Raw genomic sequence first — 27,257 nt, forward strand, 5'->3', positions numbered from 1 at the left:
TTCATTGATCATTGATCCTTGTTCATTCTTCATCCTTCATTCTTCATTGATCATTGATCCTTGTTCATTCTTCATCGTTCATTCTTCATTGATCATTGATCCTTATTCATTCTTCATCTTTCATTCTTCATTGATCATTGATCCTTGTTCATTCTTCATCCTTCATGCTTCATTGATCATTGATCCTTGTTCATTCTTCGTCGTTCATTCTTCATTGACCATTGATCCTTATTCATTCTTTATCGTTCATTCTTCATTAATCATTGATCCTTGTTCATTCTTCATCGTTCATTCGTCATTGATCATTGATCCTTGTTCTTTCTTCATCGTTCATTCTTCATTGATCATTGATCCTTGTTCATTCTTCATCGTTCATTCTTCATTGATCATTGATCCTTGTTCATTCTTCATCGTTCAATCTTCATTGATCATCGATCCTTGTTCATTCTTCATCGTTCATTCGTCATTGATCATTGATCCTTGTTCATTCTTCATCGTTCATTCTTCATTGATCATCGATCCTTGTTCATTCTTCATCCTTCATTCTTCATTGATCATTGATCCTTATTCATTCTTCATCGTTCATTCGTCATTGATCATTGATCCTTGTTCATTCTTCATCGTTAATTCTTCATTGATCATTGATCCTTGTTCATTCTTCATCCTTCATTCTTCATTGATCATTGATCCTTGTTCATTCTTCATCGTTCATTCTTCATTGATCATTGATCCTTGTTCATTCTTCATCATTCATTCGTCATTGACCATTAATCCTTGTTCATTCTTCATCGTTCATTCTTCATTGATCATTGATCCTTGTTCATTCTTCATCGTCCATTCTTCATTGATCATTGATCCTTGTTCATTCTTCATCGTTCATTCTTCACTGATCATTGATCCTTGTTCATTCTTCATCGTTTATTCTTCATTGATTATTGATCCTTGTTCATTCTTCATCGTTCATTCTTCATTGATCATTGATCCTTGTTCATTCTTCATCGTTCATTCGTCATTGACCATTAATCATTGTTCATTCTTCATCGTTCATTCTTCATTGATCATTGATCCTTGTTCATTCTTCATCCTTCATTCTTCATTGATCATTGATCCTTGTTCATTCTTCGTCGTTCATTCTTCATTGACCATTGATCCTTGTTCATTCTTCATCGTTCATTCTTCATTGATCATTGATCCTTGTTCATTCTTCATCCTTCATTCTTCATTGATCATTGATCCTTGTTCATTCTTCATCGTTCATTCTTGATTGATCATTGATCCTTGTTCATTCTTCATCGTTCATTCGTCATTGACCATTAATCATTGTTCATTCTTCATCGTTCATTCTTCATTGATCATTGATCCTTGTTCATTCTTCATCCTTCATTCTTCATTGATCATTGATCCTTGTTCATTTTTCATCGTTCATTCGTCATTGATCATTGATCCTTGTTCATTCTTCATCGTCCATTCTTCATTGATCCTTGTTCTTTCTTCATCGTTCATTCTTCATTGATCATTGATCCTTGTTCATTCTTCATCGTTCATTCGTCATTGATCATTGATCCTTGTTCATTCTTCATCGTTCATTCGTCATTGATCATCGATCCTTGTTCATTCTTACTCGTTCATTCTTCATTGATCATTGATCCTTGTTCATTCTTCATCGTTCATTCTTCATTGATCATTGATCCTTGTTCATTCTTCATCATTCATTCTTCATTGATCATTGATCCTTGTTCATTCTTCATCGTTCATTCGTCATTGAGCATTAATCCTTGTTCATTCTTCATCGTTCATTCTTCATTGATCATTGATACTTGTTCATTCTTCATCGTTCATTCTTCATTGATCATTGATCCTTGTTCATTCTTCATCGTTCATTCGTCACTGATCATTGATCCTTGTTCATTCTTCATCTTTCATTCTTCATTGATCATTGATCCTTGTTCATTCTTCATCCTTCATTCGTCATTGATCATTGATCCTTGTTCATTCTTCATCGTTCATTCGTCATTGACCATTGATCCTTGTTCATTCTTCATCGTTAATTCTTCATTGATCATTGATCCTTGTTCATTCTTCATCCTTCATTCTTCATTGATCATTGATCCTTGTTCATTCTTCATCGTTAATTCTTCATTGATCATTGATCCTTGTTTATTCTTCATCGTCCATTCTTCATTGATCATTGATCCTTGTTCATTCTTCATCGTTCATTCGTCATTGATCATTGATCCTTGTTTATTCTTCATCGTCCATTCTTCATTGATCATTGATCCTTGTTCATTCTTCATTGTTCATTCTTCATTGATCATTGATCCTTGTTCATTCTTCATCGTTCATTCTTCATTGATCATTGATCCTTGTTCATTCTTCATCGTTCATTCGTCATTGACCATTAATCATTGTTCATTCTTCATCCTTCATTCGTCATTGACCATTAATCCTTGTTCATTCTTCATCGTTCATTCTTCATTGATCATTGATCCTTGTTCATTCTTCATCGTCCATTCTTCATTGATCATTGATCTTTGTTCATTCTTCATCGTTCATTCTTCACTAATCATTGATCCTTGTTCATTCTTCATCGTTTATTCTTCATTGATTATTGATTCTTGTTCATTCTTCATCGTTAATTCTTCATTGATCATTGATCCTTGTTTATTCTTCATCGTCCATTCTTCATTGATCATTGATCCTTGTTCATTCTTCATCGTTCATTCGTCATTGATCATTGATCCTTGTTTATTCTTCATCGTCCATTCTTCATTGATCATTGATCCTTGTTCATTCTTCATTGTTCATTCTTCATTGATCATTGATCCTTGTTCATTCTTCATCGTTCATTCTTCATTGATCATTGATCCTTGTTCATTCTTCATCGTTCATTCGTCATTGACCATTAATCATTGTTCATTCTTCATCGTTCATTCTTCATTGATCATTGATCCTTGTTCATTCTTCATTGACCATTGATCCTTGTTCATTCTTCATCGTTCATTCTTCATTAATCATTGATCCTTGTTCATTCTTCATCGTTCATTCGTCATTGATCATTGATCCTTGTTCATTCTTCATTGATCATTGATCCTTGTTCATTCTTCATCGTTCATTCGTCATTGATCATTGATCCTTGTTCATTCTTCATCGTTCATTCGTCATTGACCATTGATCCTTGTTCATTCTTCATCGTTAATTCTTCATTGATCATTGATCCTTGTTCATTCTTCATCCTTCATTCTTCATTGATCATTGATCCTTTGATGAGAATTCAGTCCACAAGATCATCAAGTTACGGTTCCTACAACACAAGCTACGGTCCATGCGTTACTTAGCCACGCAAATGTCAAGCAAATGGCTGCTAATTTCGTGGGATTCTCTTCAAAGAAATCCTTTATTACTTGCCTTAAATGGGAAGCTGAATAAATGGGAAGTTGAATAGATGAGAAGTTGAATAAATGGGAAGTTGAATACAAGCAGCAACCTGAATTCTAGCTTTAATGCTTAAATGGGAGTTTTTTTTATAGGAGAAATGCAAGAGTTTTTAGGAGAATATGGACGGTTCAAAGTAGCTTAATTAGCCTTAATTTGCTGTTTAAATAGCTATTAATAAAGGGTCATTATTAGCCTTAAATGCTTAACATTAAAAAGGCTTAATTCTAGCTTTTGTTTAATGCTTTGTTTTCTGATTTTTGTAAGAGGGAAAGTTAAAAGGTTCCTTGAAGGGAAAGTTAAAAGGTTCCTTGAGGGAAGTTAAAAGGTTCCTTGAAGGCTTGTAACACTTGCATTATTTTTAGTATAAAAGGAACTCATTGCCATGCATTTTAGGCAAGTGAGATTGAAAACAAAATTCTGATTTTCTTTGTGAATTTCTTTGTGCTTACTTTGTGTTGCACGCCCCCTTTTATTCTTATTACTTAGTGTTTGAGAGTAAAAGCTTTGAGAGTTTAAAATACTTAGTGAATTTTTGCTGCTCAAAGAAACCATCCAATCTAGAATAAGTTTCTAAGTTGCGTGGGTGTTCTCTTGTTTCGTTCCTTGTTAAGCTTGTTTTTAAGCTAATTCATACACTCTAAAACGGTCCCATTACACTTCCACATCAGTTGGTGTCAGAGCCAATTCGTGTTGAACGAGATTACACTAGTTAAAACGCAGTATGGGTGATAATCAGTCCAATGCCGAAATGTTAAAAGTAATCGTGGATCAACTTCATGTAATGCACGATGGAATGAAGAGGCATGAAACAAGAATGGATGCCATTGGAGAGACGTTGCTTAGAGTGGGTAGAAGGGTAGAGGAATTAGAGAATTCTACTCCCACCCATGGCGAGTCCCATTTTCGTAACAATCAAGAAGATAGAAGTTTCAAACTAGACCTTCCTGAATTTGATGGTTCTAGTGATCCGGAGGTTTTTTATGATTGGGTACGAAGATTAGAGAATATTTTTGAGTATAAAAATTATGATGATGATAAGAGTTGTAAAATGGCGACTCTTAAATTGACAAAACTTGCTGGGCTTTGGTATGATAACCTCAAAGCCAAGAGAAGGAGAGAAGGGAAAGAAAAGATTGCATCTTGGGAAAAACTCAAGAAGAAAATGGAGCAACGTTGGGTCCCACGTGAATATGTGCAGGATCAATATGTCAAATTAACTCGCCTAAATCAAGGTGAGCGTAATATTGATGAATATGTACGTGAGTTTGAGAAACTTAGCTTGGTGTGTGACATACAAGAGAAGGAACCACTCAAAATTGCGCGTTTCACAAAGGGGCTTTCTAAACCAATCTCTAATAAGGTGGATCTTCTACCTTATTCCACTTATGATGAGGTTGTGAAGGCTACTAGGAAGGTTGAAACACCTTGTGTAAAGGTTGTTGATGATCTTGAAAGCATGGTTGAACCACCTACTGTTAAAAGTATTGAAGATCTTGAAGAGATTGTTAAAGCATCTTGTGAAGAGATGATTGATGAGTATAAAAAAGATGTTGAAGCACCTTGTGCAGAGATTGTTGAGACTCTGGAAAAGGTGGTTGAAATACCTTGTATTGAGAACCTTGAAGATCTTAAGGAGGTTGTTGAGACAATTTGCATGAAGAATGTTGGTTCTACAATAGAGTGCCTTGAAGTAGTGGATTATCATCCAAGATTGGAGGTTGGCTTACAAGTAGAGCAAACTAAAAAGCATGAGTTTATCATGGTTGATTTCGTGCTTGAAAAATCACCTTTAATGGATTATGTTCATGTAGAGAGATTTGTGGAATTTAACCCTACAAAAATTCGAGGTCGAATTTTTTCTAAGAAGGGGAGAATGATGAGAATTCAGTCCACAACGTCCAAGATCATCAAGTTACGGTTCCTACAACACAAGCTACGGTCCATGCGTTACTTAGCCACGCAAATGTCAAGCAAATGGCTGCTAATTTCGTGGGATTCTCTTCAAAGAAATCCTTTATTACTTGCCTTAAATGGGAAGTTGAATAAATGGGAAGTTGAATAGATGAGAAGTTGAATAAATGGGAAGTTGAATACAAGCAGCATCCTGAATTCTAGCTTTAATGCTTAAATGGGAGTTTTTTTTATAGGAGAAATGCAAGAGTTTTTAGGAGAATATGGACGGTTCAAAGTAGCTTAATTAGCCTTAATTTGCTGTTTAAATAGCTATTAATAAAGGGTCATTATTAGCCTTAAATGCTTAACAATAAAAAGGCTTAATTCTAGCTTTTGTTTAATGCTTTGTTTTCTGATTTTTGTAAGAGGGAAAGTTAAAAGGTTCCTTGAAGGGAAAGTTAAAAGGTTCCTTGAGGGAAGTTAAAAGGTTCCTTGAAGGCTTGTAACACTTGCATTATTTTTAGTATAAAAGGAACTCATTGCCATGCATTTTAGGCAAGTGAGATTGAAAACAAAATTCTGATTTTCTTTGTGAATTTCTTTGTGCTTACTTTGTGTTGCACGCCCCCTTTTATTCTTATTACTTAGTGTTTGAGAGTAAAAGCTTTGAGAGTTTAAAATACTTAGTGAATTTTTGCTGCTCAAAGAAACCATCCAATCTAGAATAAGTTTCTAAGTTGCGTGGGTGTTCTCTTGTTTCGTTCCTTGTTAAGCTTGTTTTTAAGCTAATTCATACACTCTAAAACGGTCCCATTACACTTCCACATCATCCTTGTTCATTCTTCATCGTTAATTCTTCATTGATCATTGATCCTTGTTTATTCTTCATCGTCCATTCTTCATTGATCATTGATCCTTGTTCATTCTTCATCGTTCATTCGTCATTGATCATTGATCCTTGTTTATTCTTCATCGTCCATTCTTCATTGATCCTTGTTCATTCTTCATGGTTCATTCTTCATTGATCATTGATCCTTGTTCATTCTTCATCGTTCATTCTTCATTGATCATTGATCCTTGTTCATTCTTCATCGTTCATTCGTCATTGACCATTAATCATTGTTCATTCTTCATCATTCATTCTTCATTGATCATTGATCCTTGTTCATTCTTCATCCTTCATTCTTCGTTGATCATTGATCCTTGTTCATTCTTCATCGTTCAATCTTCATTGATCATTGATCCTTGTTCATTCTTCATCATTCATTCTTCATTGATCATTGATCCTTGTTCATTCTTCATCGTTCATTCTTCATTGATCATTGATCCTTGTTCATTCTTCATCGTTCATTCTTCATTGACCATTAATCCTTGTTCATTCTTCATCGTTCATTCTTCATTGATCATTGATGCTTGTTCATTCTTCATCCTTCATTCTTCATTGATCATTGATCCTTGTTCATTCTTCGTCGTTCATTCTTCATTGACCATTGATCCTTGTTCATTCTTCATCGTTCATTCTTCATTGATCATTGATCCTTGTTCATTCTTCATCCTTCATTCTTCATTGATCATTGATCCTTGTTCATTCTTCATCGTTAATTCTTCATTGATCATTGATCCTTGTTCATTCTTCATCGTTCATTCTTGATTGATCATTGATCCTTGTTCATTCTTCATCGTTCATTCGTCATTGACCATTAATCATTGTTCATTCTTCATCGTTCATTCTTCAATGATCATTGATCCTTGTTCATTTTTCATCGTTCATTCGTCATTGATCATTGATCCTTGTTCATTCTTCATCGTTCATTCTTCATTGATCATTGATCCTTGTTCATTCTTCATCCTTCATTCGTCATTGACCATTAATCCTTGTTCATTCTTCATCGTTCAATCTTCATTGATCATTGATCCTTGTTCATTCTTCATCGTTCATTCTTCATTGATCATTGATCCTTGTTCATTCTTCATCGTTAATTCTTCATTGATCATTGATCCTTGTTCATTCTTCATCGTTCATTCTTCATTGATCATTGATCCTTATTCATTCTTCATCCTTCATTCGTCATTGACCATTAATCCTTGTTCATTCTTCATCGTTCATTCTTCATTGATCATTGATCCTTGTTCATTCTTCATCGTCCATTCTTCATTGATCATTGATCTTTGTTCATTCTTCATCGTTCATTCTTCACTAATCATTGATCCTTGTTCATTCTTCATCGTTTATTCTTCATTGATTATTGATCCTTGTTCATTCTTCATCGTTAATTCTTCATTGATCATTGATCCTTGTTTATTCTTCATCGTCCATTCTTCATTGATCATTGATCCTTGTTCATTCTTCATCGTTCATTCGTCATTGATCATTGATCCTTGTTTATTCTTCATCGTCCATTCTTCATTGATCATTGATCCTTGTTCATTCTTCATTGTTCATTCTTCATTGATCATTGATCCTTGTTCATTCTTCATCGTTCATTCTTCATTGATCATTGATCCTTGTTCATTCTTCATCGTTCATTCGTCATTGACCATTAATCATTGTTCATTCTTCATCGTTCATTCTTCATTGATCATTGATCCTTGTTCATTCTTCATCCTTCATTCTTCGTTGATCATTGATCCTTGTTCATTCTTCATCGTTCATTCTTCATTGATCATTGATCCTTGTTTATTCTTCATCGTCCATTCTTCATTGATCATTGATCCTTGTTCATTCTTCATCGTTCATTCTTCATTGATCATTGATCCTTGTTCATTCTTCATCGTTCATTCTTCATTGATCATTGATCCTTGTTCATTCTTCATCGTTCATTCGTCATTGATCATTGATCCTTGTTCATTCTTCATCGTTCATTCGTCATTGATCATTGATCCTTGTTCATTCTTCATCGTCCATTCTTCATTGATCATTGATCCTTGTTCATTCTTCATCGTTCATTCTTCACTGATCATTGATCCTTGTTCATTCTTCATCGTCCATTCTTCATTGATCATTGATCCTTGTTCATTCTTCATCGTTCATTCGTCATTGATCATTGATCCTTGTTTATTCTTCATCGTCCATTCTTCATTGATCATTGATCCTTGTTCATTCTTCATTGTTCATTCTTCATTGATCATTGATCCTTGTTCATTCTTCATCGTTCATTCTTCATTGATCATTGATCCTTGTTCATTCTTCATTGTTCATTCGTCATTGACCATTAATCATTGTTCATTCTTCATCGTTCATTCTTCATTGATCATTGATCCTTGTTCATTCTTCATCCTTCATTCTTCGTTGATCATTGATCCTTGTTCATTCTTCATCGTTCATTCTTCATTGATCATTGATCCTTCTTCATTCTTCATCGTCCATTCTTCGTTGATCATGGATCCTTGTTCATTCTTCATCGTTCATTCTTCATTGATCATTGATCCTTGTTCATTCTTCATCGTTCATTCTTCATTGATCATTGATCCTTGTTCATTCTTCATCGTTCATTCGTCATTGACCATTAATCATTGTTCATTCTTCATTGATCATTGATCCTTGTTCATTCTTCATTGTTCATTCTTCATTGATCATTGATCCTTGTTCATTCTTCATCGTTCATTCTTCATTGATCATTGATCCTTGTTCATTCTTCATCGTTCATTCTTCATTGATCATTGATCCTTGTTCATTCTTCATCGTTCATTCTTCATTGATCATTGATCCTTGTTCATTCTTCATCGTTCATTCGTCATTGATCATTGATCCTTGTTCATTCTTCATCGTTCATTCGTCATTGATCATTGATCCTTGTTCATTCTTCATCGTCCATTCTTCATTGATCATTGATCCTTGTTCATTCTTCATCGTTCATTCTTCACTGATCATTGATCCTTGTTCATTCTTCATCGTTTATTCTTCATTGATTATTGATCCTTGTTCATTCTTCATCATTCATTCGTCATTGATCATTGATCCTTGTTCATTCTTCATCGTTCATTCGTCATTGACCATTAATCATTGTTCATTCTTCATTAATCATTGATCCTTGTTCATTCTTCATTGTTCATTCTTCATTGATCATTGATCCTTGTTCATTCTTCATCGTTCATTCTTCATTGATCATAGATCCTTGTTCATTCTTCATTGTTCATTCGTCACTGATCATTGATCCTTGTTCATTCTTCATCGTTCATTCTTCATTGATCATTGATCCTTGTTCATTCTTCATCCTTCATTCGTCATTGACCATTAATCCTTGTTCATTCTTCATCGTTCATTCTTCATTGATCATTGATCCTTGTTCATTCTTCATCGTTCATTCTTCACTGATCATTGATCCTTGTTCATTCTTCATCGTTTATTCTTCATTGATTATTGATCCTTGTTCATTCTTCATCGTTCATTCTTCATTGATCATTGATCCTTGTTCATTCTTCATCGTTCATTCGTCATTGACCATTAATCATTGTTCATTCTTCATCGTTCATTCTTCATTGATCATTGATCCTTGTTCATTCTTCATCCTTCATTCGTCATTGAGCATTGATCCTTGTTCATTCTTCATCGTTCATTCTTCATTGATCATTGATACTTGTTCATTCTTCATCGTTCATTCTTCATTGATCATTGATCCTTGTTCATTCTTCATCGTTAATTCTTCATTGATCATTGATCCTTGTTCATTCTTCATCGTTCATTCTTCATTGATCATTGATCCTTGTTCATTCTTCATCCTTCATTCGTCATTGACCATTAATCCTTGTTCATTCTTCATCGTTCATTCTTCATTGATCATTGATCCTTGTTCATTCTTCATCGTCCATTCTTCATTGATCATTGATCCTTGTTCATTCTTCATCGTTCATTCTTCACTGATCATTGATCCTTGTTCATTCTTCATCGTTTATTCTTCATTGATTATTGATCCTTGTTCATTCTTCATCGTTCATTCTTCATTGATCATTGATCCTTGTTCATTCTTCATCGTTCATTCGTCATTGACCATTAATCATTGTTCATTCTTCATCATTCATTCTTCATTGATCATTGATCCTTGTTCATTTTTCATCGTTCATTTGTCATTGATCATTGATCCTTGTTCATTCTTCATCGTCCATTCTTCGTTGATCATTGATCCTTGTTCATTCTTTATCGTTCATTCTTCATTGATCATTGATCCTTGTTCATTCTTCATCGTCCATTCTTCATTGATCATTGATCCTTGTTCATTCTTCATCCTTCATTCGTCATTGACCATTAATCCTTGTTCATTCTTCATCGTTCATTCTTCATTGATCATTGATCCTTGTTCATTCTTCATCGTCCATTCTTCATTGATCATTGATCCTTGTTCATTCTTCATCGTTCATTCTTCACTGATCATTGATCCTTGTTCATTCTTCATCGTTTATTCTTCATTGATTATTGATCTTTTGTTCATTCTTCATCGTTCATTCTTCATTGATCATTGATCCTTGTTCATTCTTCATCGTTCATTCGTCATTGACCATTAATCATTGTTCATTCTTCATCATTCATTCTTCATTGATCATTGATCCTTGTTCATTCTTCATCGTTCATTCGTCATTGAGCATTAATCCTTGTTCATTCTTCATCGTTCATTCTTCATTGATCATTGATACTTGTTCATTCTTCATCGTTCATTCTTCATTGATCATTGATCCTTGTTCATTCTTCATCGTTCATTCATCACTGATCATTGATCCTTGTTCATTCTTCATCGTTCATTCTTCATTGATCATTGATCCTTGTTCATTCTTCATCCTTCATTCTTCATTGATCATTGATCCTTGTTCATTCTTCATCGTTCATTCTTCATTGATCATTGATCCTTGTTCATTCTTCGTCGTTCATTCTTCATTGATCATTGATCCTTGTTCATTCTTCATCGTTCATTCGTCATTGACCATTAATCATTGTTCATTCTTCATCGTTCATTCTTCATTGATCATTGATACTTGTTCATTCTTCATCGTTCATTCTTCATTGATCATTGATCCTTGTTCATTCTTCATCGTTCATTCGTCACTGATCATTAATCCTTGTTCATTCTTCATCTTTCATTCTTCATTGATCATTGATCCTTGTTCATTCTTCATCCTTCATTCTTCATTGATCATTGATCCTTGTTCATTCTTCATCGTTCATTCGTCACTGATCATTGATCCTTGTTCATTCTTCATCGTTAATTCTTCATTGATCATTGATCCTTGTTTATTCTTCATCGTCCAATCTTCATTGATCATTGATCCTTGTTCATTCTTCATCGTTCATTCGTCATTGATCATTGATCCTTGTTTATTCTTCATCGTCCATTCTTCATTGATCATTGATCCTTGTTCATTCTTCATTGTTCATTCTTCATTGATCATTGATCCTTGTTCATTCTTCGTCGTTCATTCTTCATTGATCATTGATCCTTGTTCATTCTTCATCGTTCATTCGTCATTGACCATTAATCATTGTTCATTCTTCATCGTTCATTCTTCATTGATCATTGATCCTTGTTCATTCTTCATCCTTCATTCTTCGTTGATCATTGATCCTTGTTCATTCTTCATCGTTCATTCTTCATTGATCATTGATCCTTCTTCATTCTTCATCGTCCATTCTTCGTTGATCATTGATCCTTGTTCATTCTTCATCGTTCATTCTTCATTGATCATTGATCCTTGTTCATTCTTCATCGTTCATTCTTCATTGATCATTGATCCTTGTTCATTCTTCATCGTTCATTCGTCATTGATCATTGATCCTTGTTCATTCTTCATCGTTCATTCGTCATTGATCATTGATCCTTGTTCATTCTTCATCGTCCATTCTTCATTGATCATTGATCCTTGTTCATTCTTCATCGTTCATTCTTCACTGATCATTGATCCTTGTTCATTCTTCATCGTTTATTCTTCATTGATTATTGATCCTTGTTCATTCTTCATCGTTCATTCTTCATTGATCATTGATCCTTGTTCATTCTTCATCGTTCATTCGTCATTGACCATTAATCATTGTTCATTCTTCATCGTTCATTCTTCATTGATCATTGATCCTTGTTCATTCTTCATCCTTCATTCTTCATTGATCATTGATCCTTGTTCATTCTTCGTCGTTCATTCTTCATTGACCATTGATCCTTGTTCATTCTTCATCCTTCATTCTTCATTGATCATTGATCCTTGTTCATTTTTCATCGTTCATTCGTCATTGATCATTGATCCTTGTTCATTCTTCATCGTCCATTCTTCATTGATCATTGATCCTTGTTCATTCTTCATCGTTCATTCTTCATTGATCATTGATCCTTGTTCATTCTTCATCGTTCATTCTTCATTGATCATTGATCCTTGTTCATTCTTCATCGTTCATTGATCCTTGTTCATTCTTCATCGTTCATTCGACATTGACCATTGATCCTTGTTCATTCTTCATCGTTCATTCGTCATTGATCATTGATCCTTGTTCATTCTTCATCGTTCATTCGTCATTGATCATCGATCCTTGTTCATTCTTACTCGTTCATTCTTCATTGATCATTGATCCTTGTTCATTCTTCATCGTTCATTCTTCATTGATCATTGATCCTTGTTCATTCTTCATCATTCATTCTTCATTGATCATTGATCCTTGTTCATTCTTCATCGTTCATTCGTCATTGAGCATTAATCCTTGTTCATTCTTCATCGTTCATTCTTCATTGATCATTGATACTTGTTCATTCTTCATCGTTCATTCTTCATTGATCATTGATCCTTGTTCATTCTTCATCGTTCATTCGTCACTGATCATTAATCCTTGTTCATTCTTCATCTTTCATTCTTCATTGATCATTGATCCTTGTTCATTCTTCATCCTTCATTCTTCATTGATCATTGATCCTTGTTCATTCTTCATCGTTCATTCTTCATTGATCATTGATCCATATTCATTCTTCATCTTTCATTCTTCATTGATCATTGATCCTTGTTCATTCTTCATCCTTCATGCTTCATTGATCATTGATCCTTGTTCATTCTTCGTCGTTCATTCTTCATTGACCATTGATCCTTATTCATTCTTTATCGTTCATTCTTCATTAATCATTGATCCTTGTTCATTCTTCATCGTTCATTCGTCATTGATCATTGATCCTTGTTCTTTCTTCATCGTTCATTCTTCATTGATCATTGATCCTTGTTCATTCTTCATCGTTCATTCTTCATTGATCATTGATCCTTGTTCATTCTTCATCGTTCAATCTTCATTGATCATCGATCCTTGTTCATTCTTCATCGTTCATTCGTCATTGATCATTGATCCTTGTTCATTCTTCATCGTTCATTCTTCATTGATCATCGATCCTTGTTCATTCTTCATCCTTCATTCTTCATTGATCATTGATCCTTATTCATTCTTCATCGTTCATTCGTCATTGATCATTGATCCTTGTTCATTCTTCATCGTTAATTCTTCATTGATCATTGATCCTTGTTCATTCTTCATCCTTCATTCTTCATTGATCATTGATCCTTGTTCATTCTTCATCGTTCATTCTTGATTGATCATTGATCCTTGTTCATTCTTCATCGTTCATTCGTCATTGACCATTAATCATTGTTCATTCTTCATCGTTCAATCTTCATTGATCATTGATCCTTGTTCATTCTTCATCGTTCATTCTTCATTGATCATTGATCCTTGTTCATTCTTCATCGTTAATTCTTCATTGATCATTGATCCTTGTTCATTCTTCATCGTTCATTCTTCATTGATCATTGATCCTTGTTCATTCTTCATCCTTCATTCGTCATTGACCATTAATCCTTGTTCATTCTTCATCGTTCATTCTTCATTGATCATTGATCCTTGTTCATTCTTCATCGTCCATTCTTCATTGATCATTGATCCTTGTTCATTCTTCATCGTTCATTCTTCACTGATCATTGATCCTTGTTCATTCTTCATCGTTTATTCTTCATTGATTATTGATCCTTGTTCATTCTTCATCGTTCATTCTTCATTGATCATTGATCCTTGTTCATTCTTCATCGTTCATTCGTCATTGACCATTAATCATTGTTCATTCTTCATCGTTCATTCTTCATTGATCATTGATCCTTGTTCATTCTTCATCCTTCATTCTTCATTGATCATTGATCCTTGTTCATTCTTCGTCGTTCATTCTTCATTGACCATTGATCCTTGTTCATTCTTCATCGTTCATTCTTCATTGATCATTGATCCTTGTTCATTCTTCATCCTTCATTCTTCATTGATCATTGATCCTTGTTCATTCTTCATCGTTCATTCTTGATTGATCATTGATCCTTGTTCATTCTTCATCGTTCATTCGTCATTGACCATTAATCATTGTTCATTCTTCATCGTTCATTCTTCATTGATCATTGATCCTTGTTCATTCTTCATCCTTCATTCTTCATTGATCATTGATCCTTGTTCATTTTTCATCGTTCATTCGTCATTGATCATTGATCCTTGTTCATTCTTCATCGTCCATTCTTCATTGATCCTTGTTCTTTCTTCATCGTTCATTCTTCATTGATCATTGATCCTTGTTCATTCTTCATCGTTCATTCGTCATTGATCATTGATCCTTGTTCATTCTTCATCGTTCATTCGTCATTGATCATCGATCCTTGTTCATTCTTACTCGTTCATTCTTCATTGATCATTGATCCTTGTTCATTCTTCATCGTTCATTCTTCATTGATCATTGATCCTTGTTCATTCTTCATCATTCATTCTTCATTGATCATTGATCCTTGTTCATTCTTCATCGTTCATTCGTCATTGAGCATTATTCCTTGTTCATTCTTCATCGTTCATTCTTCATTGATCATTGATACTTGTTCATTCTTCATCGTTCATTCTTCATTGATCATTGATCCTTGTTCATTCTTCATCGTTCATTCGTCACTGATCATTGATCCTTGTTCATTCTTCATCTTTCATTCTTCATTGATCATTGATCCTTGTTCATTCTTCATCCTTCATTCGTCATTGATCATTGATCCTTGTTCATTCTTCATCGTTCATTCGTCATTGACCATTGATCCTTGTTCATTCTTCATCGTTAATTCTTCATTGATCATTCATCCTTGTTCATTCTTCATCCTTCATTCTTCATTGATCATTGATCCTTGTTCATTCTTCATCGTTAATTCTTCATTGATCATTGATCCTTGTTTATTCTTCATCGTCCATTCTTCATTGATCATTGATCCTTGTTCATTCTTCATCGTTCATTCGTCATTGATCATTGATCCTTGTTTATTCTTCATCGTCCATTCTTCATTGATCATTGATCCTTGTTCATTCTTCATTGTTCATTCTTCATTGATCATTGATCCTTGTTCATTCTTCATCGTTCATTCTTCATTGATCATTGATCCTTGTTCATTCTTCATCGTTCATTCGTCATTGACCATTAATCATTGTTCATTCTTCATCGTTCATTCTTCATTGATCATTGATCCTTGTTCATTCTTCATCCTTCATTCTTCGTTGATCATTGATCCTTGTTCATTCTTCATCGTTCATTCTTCATTGATCATTGATCCTTCTTCATTCTTCATCGTCCATTCTTCGTTGATCATTGATCCTTGTTCATTCTTCATCGTTCATTCTTCATTGATCATTGATCCTTGTTCATTCTTCATCGTTCATTCTTCATTGATCATTGATCCTTGTTCATTCTTCATCGTTCATTCGTCATTGATCATTGATCCTTGTTCATTCTTCATCGTTCATTCTTCATTGATCATTGATCCTTCTTCATTCTTCATCGTCCATTCTTCGTTGATCATTGATCCTTGTTCATTCTTCATCGTTCATTCTTCATTGATCATTGATCCTTGTTCATTCTTCATCGTTCATTCTTCATTGATCATTGATCCTTGTTCATTCTTCATCGTTCATTCGTCATTGATCATTGATCCTTGTTCATTCTTCATCGTTCATTCGTCATTGATCATTGATCCTTGTTCATTCTTCATCGTCCATTCTTCATTGATCATTGATCCTTGTTCATTCTTCATCGTTCATTCTTCACTGATCATTGATCCTTGTTCATTCTTCATCGTTTATTCTTCATTGATCATTGATCCTTGTTCATTCTTCATCGTTCATTCGTCATTGACCATTAATTATTGTTCATTCTTCATCGTTCATTCTTCATTGATCATTGATCCTTGTTCATTCTTCATCCTTCATTCTTCATTGATCATTGATCCTTGTTCATTCTTCGTCGTTCATTCTTCATTGACCATTGATCCTTGTTCATTCTTCATCGTTCATTCTTCATTGATCATTGATCCTTGTTCATTCTTCATCCTTCATTCTTCATTGATCATTGATCCTTGTTCATTCTTCATCGTTCATTCTTGATTGATCATTGATCCTTGTTCATTCTTCATCGTTCATTCGTCATTGACCATTAATCATTGTTCATTCTTCATCGTTCATTCTTCATTGATCATTGATCCTTGTTCATTCTTCATCCTTCATTCTTCGTTGATCATTGATCCTTGTTCATTCTTCATCGTTCATTCTTCATTGATCATTGATCCTTGTTCATTCTTCATCGTCCATTCTTCGTTGATCATTGATCCTTGTTCATTCTTCATCGTTCATTCTTCATTGATCATTGATCCTTGTTCATTCTTCATCGTTCATTCTTCATTGATCATTGATCCTTGTTCATTCTTCATCGTTCATTCGTCACTGATCATTAATCCTTGTTCATTCTTCATCTTTCATTCTTCATTGATCATTGATCCTTGTTCATTCTTCATCCTTCATTCTTCATTGATCATTGATCCTTGTTCATTCTTCATCGTTCATTCTTCATTGATCATTGATCCATATTCATTCTTCATCTTTCATTCTTCATTGATCATTGATCCTTGTTCATTCTTCATCCTTCATGCTTCATTGATCATTGATCCTTGTTCATTCTTCGTCGTTCATTCTTCATTGACCATTGATCCTTATTCATTCTTTATCGTTCATTCTTCATTAATCATTGATCCTTGTTCATTCTTCATCGTTCATTCGTCATTGATCATTGATCCTTGTTCTTTCTTCATCGTTCATTCTTCATTGATCATTGATCCTTGTTCATTCTTCATCGTTCATTCTTCATTGATCATTGATCCTTGTTCATTCTTCATCGTTCAATCTTCATTGATCATCGATCCTTGTTCATTCTTCATCGTTCATTCGTCATTGATCATTGATCCTTGTTCATTCTTCATCGTTCATTCTTCATTGATCATCGATCCTTGTTCATTCTTCATCCTTCATTCTTCATTGATCATTGATCCTTATTCATTCTTCATCGTTCATTCGTCATTGATCATTGATCCTTGTTCATTCTTCATCGTTAATTCTTCATTGATCATTGATCCTTGTTCATTCTTCATCCTTCATTCTTCATTGATCATTGATCCTTGTTCATTCTTCATCGTTCATTCTTGATTGATCATTGATCCTTGTTCATTCTTCATCGTTCATTCGTCATTGACCATTAATCATTGTTCATTCTTCATCGTTCAATCTTCATTGATCATTGATCCTTGTTCATTCTTCATCGTTCATTCTTCATTGATCATTGATCCTTGTTCATTCTTCATCGTTAATTCTTCATTGATCATTGATCCTTGTTCATTCTTCATCGTTCATTCTTCATTGATCATTGATCCTTGTTCATTCTTCATCCTTCATTCGTCATTGACCATTAATCCTTGTTCATTCTTCATCGTTCATTCTTCATTGATCATTGATCCTTGTTCATTCTTCATCGTCCATTCTTCATTGATCATTGATCCTTGTTCATTCTTCATCGTTCATTCTTCACTGATCATTGATCCTTGTTCATTCTTCATCGTTTATTCTTCATTGATTATTGATCCTTGTTCATTCTTCATCGTTCATTCTTCATTGATCATTGATCCTTGTTCATTCTTCATCGTTCATTCGTCATTGACCATTAATCATTGTTCATTCTTCATCGTTCATTCTTCATTGATCATTGATCCTTGTTCATTCTTCATCCTTCATTCTTCATTGATCATTGATCCTTGTTCATTCTTCGTCGTTCATTCTTCATTGACCATTGATCCTTGTTCATTCTTCATCGTTCATTCTTCATTGATCATTGATCCTTGTTCATTCTTCATCCTTCATTCTTCATTGATCATTGATCCTTGTTCATTCTTCATCGTTCATTCTTGATTGATCATTGATCCTTGTTCATTCTTCATCGTTCATTCGTCATTGACCATTAATCATTGTTCATTCTTCATCGTTCATTCTTCATTGATCATTGATCCTTGTTCATTCTTCATCCTTCATTCTTCATTGATCATTGATCCTTGTTCATTTTTCATCGTTCATTCGTCATTGATCATTGATCCTTGTTCATTCTTCATCGTCCATTCTTCATTGATCCTTGTTCTTTCTTCATCGTTCATTCTTCATTGATCATTGATCCTTGTTCATTCTTCATCGTTCATTCGTCATTGATCATTGATCCTTGTTCATTCTTCATCGTTCATTCGTCATTGATCATCGATCCTTGTTCATTCTTACTCGTTCATTCTTCATTGATCATTGATCCTTGTTCATTCTTCATCGTTCATTCTTCATTGATCATTGATCCTTGTTCATTCTTCATCATTCATTCTTCATTGATCATTGATCCTTGTTCATTCTTCATCGTTCATTCGTCATTGAGCATTATTCCTTGTTCATTCTTCATCGTTCATTCTTCATTGATCATTGATACTTGTTCATTCTTCATCGTTCATTCTTCATTGATCATTGATCCTTGTTCATTCTTCATCGTTCATTCGTCACTGATCATTGATCCTTGTTCATTCTTCATCTTTCATTCTTCATTGATCATTGATCCTTGTTCATTCTTCATCCTTCATTCGTCATTGATCATTGATCCTTGTTCATTCTTCATCGTTCATTCGTCATTGACCATTGATCCTTGTTCATTCTTCATCGTTAATTCTTCATTGATCATTCATCCTTGTTCATTCTTCATCCTTCATTCTTCATTGATCATTGATCCTTGTTCATTCTTCATCGTTAATTCTTCATTGATCATTGATCCTTGTTTATTCTTCATCGTCCATTCTTCATTGATCATTGATCCTTGTTCATTCTTCATCGTTCATTCGTCATTGATCATTGATCCTTGTTTATTCTTCATCGTCCATTCTTCATTGATCATTGATCCTTGTTCATTCTTCATTGTTCATTCTTCATTGATCATTGATCCTTGTTCATTCTTCATCGTTCATTCTTCATTGATCATTGATCCTTGTTCATTCTTCATCGTTCATTCGTCATTGACCATTAATCATTGTTCATTCTTCATCGTTCATTCTTCATTGATCATTGATCCTTGTTCATTCTTCATCCTTCATTCTTCGTTGATCATTGATCCTTGTTCATTCTTCATCGTTCATTCTTCATTGATCATTGATCCTTCTTCATTCTTCATCGTCCATTCTTCGTTGATCATTGATCCTTGTTCATTCTTCATCGTTCATTCTTCATTGATCATTGATCCTTGTTCATTCTTCATCGTTCATTCTTCATTGATCATTGATCCTTGTTCATTCTTCATCGTTCATTCGTCATTGATCATTGATCCTTGTTCATTCTTCATCGTTCATTCTTCATTGATCATTGATCCTTCTTCATTCTTCATCGTCCATTCTTCGTTGATCATTGATCCTTGTTCATTCTTCATCGTTCATTCTTCATTGATCATTGATCCTTGTTCATTCTTCATCGTTCATTCTTCATTGATCATTGATCCTTGTTCATTCTTCATCGTTCATTCGTCATTGATCATTGATCCTTGTTCATTCTTCATCGTTCATTCGTCATTGATCATTGATCCTTGTTCATTCTTCATCGTCCATTCTTCATTGATCATTGATCCTTGTTCATTCTTCATCGTTCATTCTTCACTGATCATTGATCCTTGTTCATTCTTCATCGTTTATTCTTCATTGATCATTGATCCTTGTTCATTCTTCATCGTTCATTCGTCATTGACCATTAATTATTGTTCATTCTTCATCGTTCATTCTTCATTGATCATTGATCCTTGTTCATTCTTCATCCTTCATTCTTCATTGATCATTGATCCTTGTTCATTCTTCGTCGTTCATTCTTCATTGACCATTGATCCTTGTTCATTCTTCATCGTTCATTCTTCATTGATCATTGATCCTTGTTCATTCTTCATCCTTCATTCTTCATTGATCATTGATCCTTGTTCATTCTTCATCGTTCATTCTTGATTGATCATTGATCCTTGTTCATTCTTCATCGTTCATTCGTCATTGACCATTAATCATTGTTCATTCTTCATCGTTCATTCTTCATTGATCATTGATCCTTGTTCATTCTTCATCCTTCATTCTTCGTTGATCATTGATCCTTGTTCATTCTTCATCGTTCATTCTTCATTGATCATTGATCCTTGTTCATTCTTCATCGTCCATTCTTCGTTGATCATTGATCCTTGTTCATTCTTCATCGTTCATTCTTCATTGATCATTGATCCTTGTTCATTCTTCATCGTTCATTCTTCATTGATCATTGATCCTTGTTCATTCTTCATCGTTCATTCGTCACTGATCATTAATCCTTGTTCATTCTTCATCTTTCATTCTTCATTGATCATTGATCCTTGTTCATTCTTCATCCTTCATTCTTCATTGATCATTGATCCTTGTTCATTCTTCATCGTTCATTCTTCATTGATCATTGATCCATATTCATTCTTCATCTTTCATTCTTCATTGATCATTGATCCTTGTTCATTCTTCATCCTTCATGCTTCATTGATCATTGATCCTTGTTCATTCTTCGTCGTTCATTCTTCATTGACCATTGATCCTTATTCATTCTTTATCGTTCATTCTTCATTAATCATTGATCCTTGTTCATTCTTCATCGTTCATTCGTCATTGATCATTGATCCTTGTTCTTTCTTCATCGTTCATTCTTCATTGATCATTGATCCTTGTTCATTCTTCATCGTTCATTCTTCATTGATCATTGATCCTTGTTCATTCTTCATCGTTCAATCTTCATTGATCATCGATCCTTGTTCATTCTTCATCGTTCATTCGTCATTGATCATTGATCCTTGTTCATTCTTCATCGTTCATTCTTCATTGATCATCGATCCTTGTTCATTCTTCATCCTTCATTCTTCATTGATCATTGATCCTTATTCATTCTTCATCGTTCATTCGTCATTGATCATTGATCCTTGTTCATTCTTCATCGTTAATTCTTCATTGATCATTGATCCTTGTTCATTCTTCATCCTTCATTCTTCATTGATCATTGATCCTTGTTCATTCTTCATCGTTCATTCTTGATTGATCATTGATCCTTGTTCATTCTTCATCGTTCATTCGTCATTGACCATTAATCATTGTTCATTCTTCATCGTTCAATCTTCATTGATCATTGATCCTTGTTCATTCTTCATCGTTCATTCTTCATTGATCATTGATCCTTGTTCATTCTTCATCGTTAATTCTTCATTGATCATTGATCCTTGTTCATTCTTCATCGTTCATTCTTCATTGATCATTGATCCTTGTTCATTCTTCATCCTTCATTCGTCATTGACCATTAATCCTTGTTCATTCTTCATCGTTCATTCTTCATTGATCATTGATCCTTGTTCATTCTTCATCGTCCATTCTTCATTGATCATTGATCCTTGTTCATTCTTCATCGTTCATTCTTCACTGATCATTGATCCTTGTTCATTCTTCATCGTTTATTCTTCATTGATTATTGATCCTTGTTCATTCTTCATCGTTCATTCTTCATTGATCATTGATCCTTGTTCATTCTTCATCGTTCATTCGTCATTGACCATTAATCATTGTTCATTCTTCATCGTTCATTCTTCATTGATCATTGATCCTTGTTCATTCTTCATCCTTCATTCTTCATTGATCATTGATCCTTGTTCATTCTTCGTCGTTCATTCTTCATTGACCATTGATCCTTGTTCATTCTTCATCGTTCATTCTTCATTGATCATTGATCCTTGTTCATTCTTCATCCTTCATTCTTCATTGATCATTGATCCTTGTTCATTCTTCATCGTTCATTCTTGATTGATCATTGATCCTTGTTCATTCTTCATCGTTCATTCGTCATTGACCATTAATCATTGTTCATTCTTCATCGTTCATTCTTCATTGATCATTGATCCTTGTTCATTCTTCATCCTTCATTCTTCATTGATCATTGATCCTTGTTCATTTTTCATCGTTCATTCGTCATTGATCATTGATCCTTGTTCATTCTTCATCGTCCATTCTTCATTGATCCTTGTTCTTTCTTCATCGTTCATTCTTCATTGATCATTGATCCTTGTTCATTCTTCATCGTTCATTCGTCATTGATCATTGATCCTTGTTCATTCTTCATCGTTCATTCGTCATTGATCATCGATCCTTGTTCATTCTTACTCGTTCATTCTTCATTGATCATTGATCCTTGTTCATTCTTCATCGTTCATTCTTCATTGATCATTGATCCTTGTTCATTCTTCATCATTCATTCTTCATTGATCATTGATCCTTGTTCATTCTTCATCGTTCATTCGTCATTGAGCATTATTCCTTGTTCATTCTTCATCGTTCATTCTTCATTGATCATTGATACTTGTTCATTCTTCATCGTTCATTCTTCATTGATCATTGATCCTTGTTCATTCTTCATCGTTCATTCGTCACTGATCATTGATCCTTGTTCATTCTTCATCTTTCATTCTTCATTGATCATTGATCCTTGTTCATTCTTCATCCTTCATTCGTCATTGATCATTGATCCTTGTTCATTCTTCATCGTTCATTCGTCATTGACCATTGATCCTTGTTCATTCTTCATCGTTAATTCTTCATTGATCATTCATCCTTGTTCATTCTTCATCCTTCATTCTTCATTGATCATTGATCCTTGTTCATTCTTCATCGTTAATTCTTCATTGATCATTGATCCTTGTTTATTCTTCATCGTCCATTCTTCATTGATCATTGATCCTTGTTCATTCTTCATCGTTCATTCGTCATTGATCATTGATCCTTGTTTATTCTTCATCGTCCATTCTTCATTGATCATTGATCCTTGTTCATTCTTCATTGTTCATTCTTCATTGATCATTGATCCTTGTTCATTCTTCATCGTTCATTCTTCATTGATCATTGATCCTTGTTCATTCTTCATCGTTCATTCGTCATTGACCATTAATCATTGTTCATTCTTCATCGTTCATTCTTCATTGATCATTGATCCTTGTTCATTCTTCATCCTTCATTCTTCGTTGATCATTGATCCTTGTTCATTCTTCATCGTTCATTCTTCATTGATCATTGATCCTTCTTCATTCTTCATCGTCCATTCTTCGTTGATCATTGATCCTTGTTCATTCTTCATCGTTCATTCTTCATTGATCATTGATCCTTGTTCATTCTTCATCGTTCATTCTTCATTGATCATTGATCCTTGTTCATTCTTCATCGTTCATTCGTCATTGATCATTGATCCTTGTTCATTCTTCATCGTTCATTCTTCATTGATCATTGATCCTTCTTCATTCTTCATCGTCCATTCTTCGTTGATCATTGATCCTTGTTCATTCTTCATCGTTCATTCTTCATTGATCATTGATCCTTGTTCATTCTTCATCGTTCATTCTTCATTGATCATTGATCCTTGTTCATTCTTCATCGTTCATTCGTCATTGATCATTGATCCTTGTTCATTCTTCATCGTTCATTCGTCATTGATCATTGATCCTTGTTCATTCTTCATCGTCCATTCTTCATTGATCATTGATCCTTGTTCATTCTTCATCGTTCATTCTTCACTGATCATTGATCCTTGTTCATTCTTCATCGTTTATTCTTCATTGATCATTGATCCTTGTTCATTCTTCATCGTTCATTCGTCATTGACCATTAATTATTGTTCATTCTTCATCGTTCATTCTTCATTGATCATTGATCCTTGTTCATTCTTCATCCTTCATTCTTCATTGATCATTGATCCTTGTTCATTCTTCGTCGTTCATTCTTCATTGACCATTGATCCTTGTTCATTCTTCATCGTTCATTCTTCATTGATCATTGATCCTTGTTCATTCTTCATCCTTCATTCTTCATTGATCATTGATCCTTGTTCATTCTTCATCGTTCATTCTTGATTGATCATTGATCCTTGTTCATTCTTCATCGTTCATTCGTCATTGACCATTAATCATTGTTCATTCTTCATCGTTCATTCTTCATTGATCATTGATCCTTGTTCATTCTTCATCCTTCATTCTTCGTTGATCATTGATCCTTGTTCATTCTTCATCGTTCATTCTTCATTGATCATTGATCCTTGTTCATTCTTCATCGTCCATTCTTCGTTGATCATTGATCCTTGTTCATTCTTCATCGTTCATTCTTCATTGATCATTGATCCTTGTTCATTCTTCATCGTTCATTCTTCATTGATCATTGATCCTTGTTCATTCTTCATCGTTCATTCGTCACTGATCATTAATCCTTGTTCATTCTTCATCTTTCATTCTTCATTGATCATTGATCCTTGTTCATTCTTCATCCTTCATTCTTCATTGATCATTGATCCTTGTTCATTCTTCATCGTTCATTCTTCATTGATCATTGATCCATATTCATTCTTCATCTTTCATTCTTCATTGATCATTGATCCTTGTTCATTCTTCATCCTTCATGCTTCATTGATCATTGATCCTTGTTCATTCTTCGTCGTTCATTCTTCATTGACCATTGATCCTTATTCATTCTTTATCGTTCATTCTTCATTAATCATTGATCCTTGTTCATTCTTCATCGTTCATTCGTCATTGATCATTGATCCTTGTTCTTTCTTCATCGTTCATTCTTCATTGATCATTGATCCTTGTTCATTCTTCATCGTTCATTCTTCATTGATCATTGATCCTTGTTCATTCTTCATCGTTCAATCTTCATTGATCATCGATCCTTGTTCATTCTTCATCGTTCATTCGTCATTGATCATTGATCCTTGTTCATTCTTCATCGTTCATTCTTCATTGATCATCGATCCTTGTTCATTCTTCATCCTTCATTCTTCATTGATCATTGATCCTTATTCATTCTTCATCGTTCATTCGTCATTGATCATTGATCCTTGTTCATTCTTCATCGTTAATTCTTCATTGATCATTGATCCTTGTTCATTCTTCATCCTTCATTCTTCATTGATCATTGATCCTTGTTCATTCTTCATCGTTCATTCTTGATTGATCATTGATCCTTGTTCATTCTTCATCGTTCATTCGTCATTGACCATTAATCATTGTTCATTCTTCATCGTTCAATCTTCATTGATCATTGATCCTTGTTCATTCTTCATCGTTCATTCTTCATTGATCATTGATCCTTGTTCATTCTTCATCGTTAATTCTTCATTGATCATTGATCCTTGTTCATTCTTCATCGTTCATTCTTCATTGATCATTGATCCTTGTTCATTCTTCATCCTTCATTCGTCATTGACCATTAATCCTTGTTCATTCTTCATCGTTCATTCTTCATTGATCATTGATCCTTGTTCATTCTTCATCGTCCATTCTTCATTGATCATTGATCCTTGTTCATTCTTCATCGTTCATTCTTCACTGATCATTGATCCTTGTTCATTCTTCATCGTTTATTCTTCATTGATTATTGATCCTTGTTCATTCTTCATCGTTCATTCTTCATTGATCATTGATCCTTGTTCATTCTTCATCGTTCATTCGTCATTGACCATTAATCATTGTTCATTCTTCATCGTTCATTCTTCATTGATCATTGATCCTTGTTCATTCTTCATCCTTCATTCTTCATTGATCATTGATCCTTGTTCATTCTTCGTCGTTCATTCTTCATTGACCATTGATCCTTGTTCATTCTTCATCGTTCATTCTTCATTGATCATTGATCCTTGTTCATTCTTCATCCTTCATTCTTCATTGATCATTGATCCTTGTTCATTCTTCATCGTTCATTCTTGATTGATCATTGATCCTTGTTCATTCTTCATCGTTCATTCGTCATTGACCATTAATCATTGTTCATTCTTCATCGTTCATTCTTCATTGATCATTGATCCTTGTTCATTCTTCATCCTTCATTCTTCATTGATCATTGATCCTTGTTCATTTTTCATCGTTCATTCGTCATTGATCATTGATCCTTGTTCATTCTTCATCGTCCATTCTTCATTGATCCTTGTTCTTTCTTCATCGTTCATTCTTCATTGATCATTGATCCTTGTTCATTCTTCATCGTTCATTCGTCATTGATCATTGATCCTTGTTCATTCTTCATCGTTCATTCGTCATTGATCATCGATCCTTGTTCATTCTTACTCGTTCATTCTTCATTGATCATTGATCCTTGTTCATTCTTCATCGTTCATTCTTCATTGATCATTGATCCTTGTTCATTCTTCATCATTCATTCTTCATTGATCATTGATCCTTGTTCATTCTTCATCGTTCATTCGTCATTGAGCATTATTCCTTGTTCATTCTTCATCGTTCATTCTTCATTGATCATTGATACTTGTTCATTCTTCATCGTTCATTCTTCATTGATCATTGATCCTTGTTCATTCTTCATCGTTCATTCGTCACTGATCATTGATCCTTGTTCATTCTTCATCTTTCATTCTTCATTGATCATTGATCCTTGTTCATTCTTCATCCTTCATTCGTCATTGATCATTGATCCTTGTTCATTCTTCATCGTTCATTCGTCATTGACCATTGATCCTTGTTCATTCTTCATCGTTAATTCTTCATTGATCATTCATCCTTGTT

Source organism: Amaranthus tricolor, chromosome 14, assembly GCF_026212465.1.
Source record: "Amaranthus tricolor cultivar Red isolate AtriRed21 chromosome 14, ASM2621246v1, whole genome shotgun sequence".
Classification (NCBI taxonomy): Eukaryota; Viridiplantae; Streptophyta; class Magnoliopsida; order Caryophyllales; family Amaranthaceae; genus Amaranthus; species Amaranthus tricolor.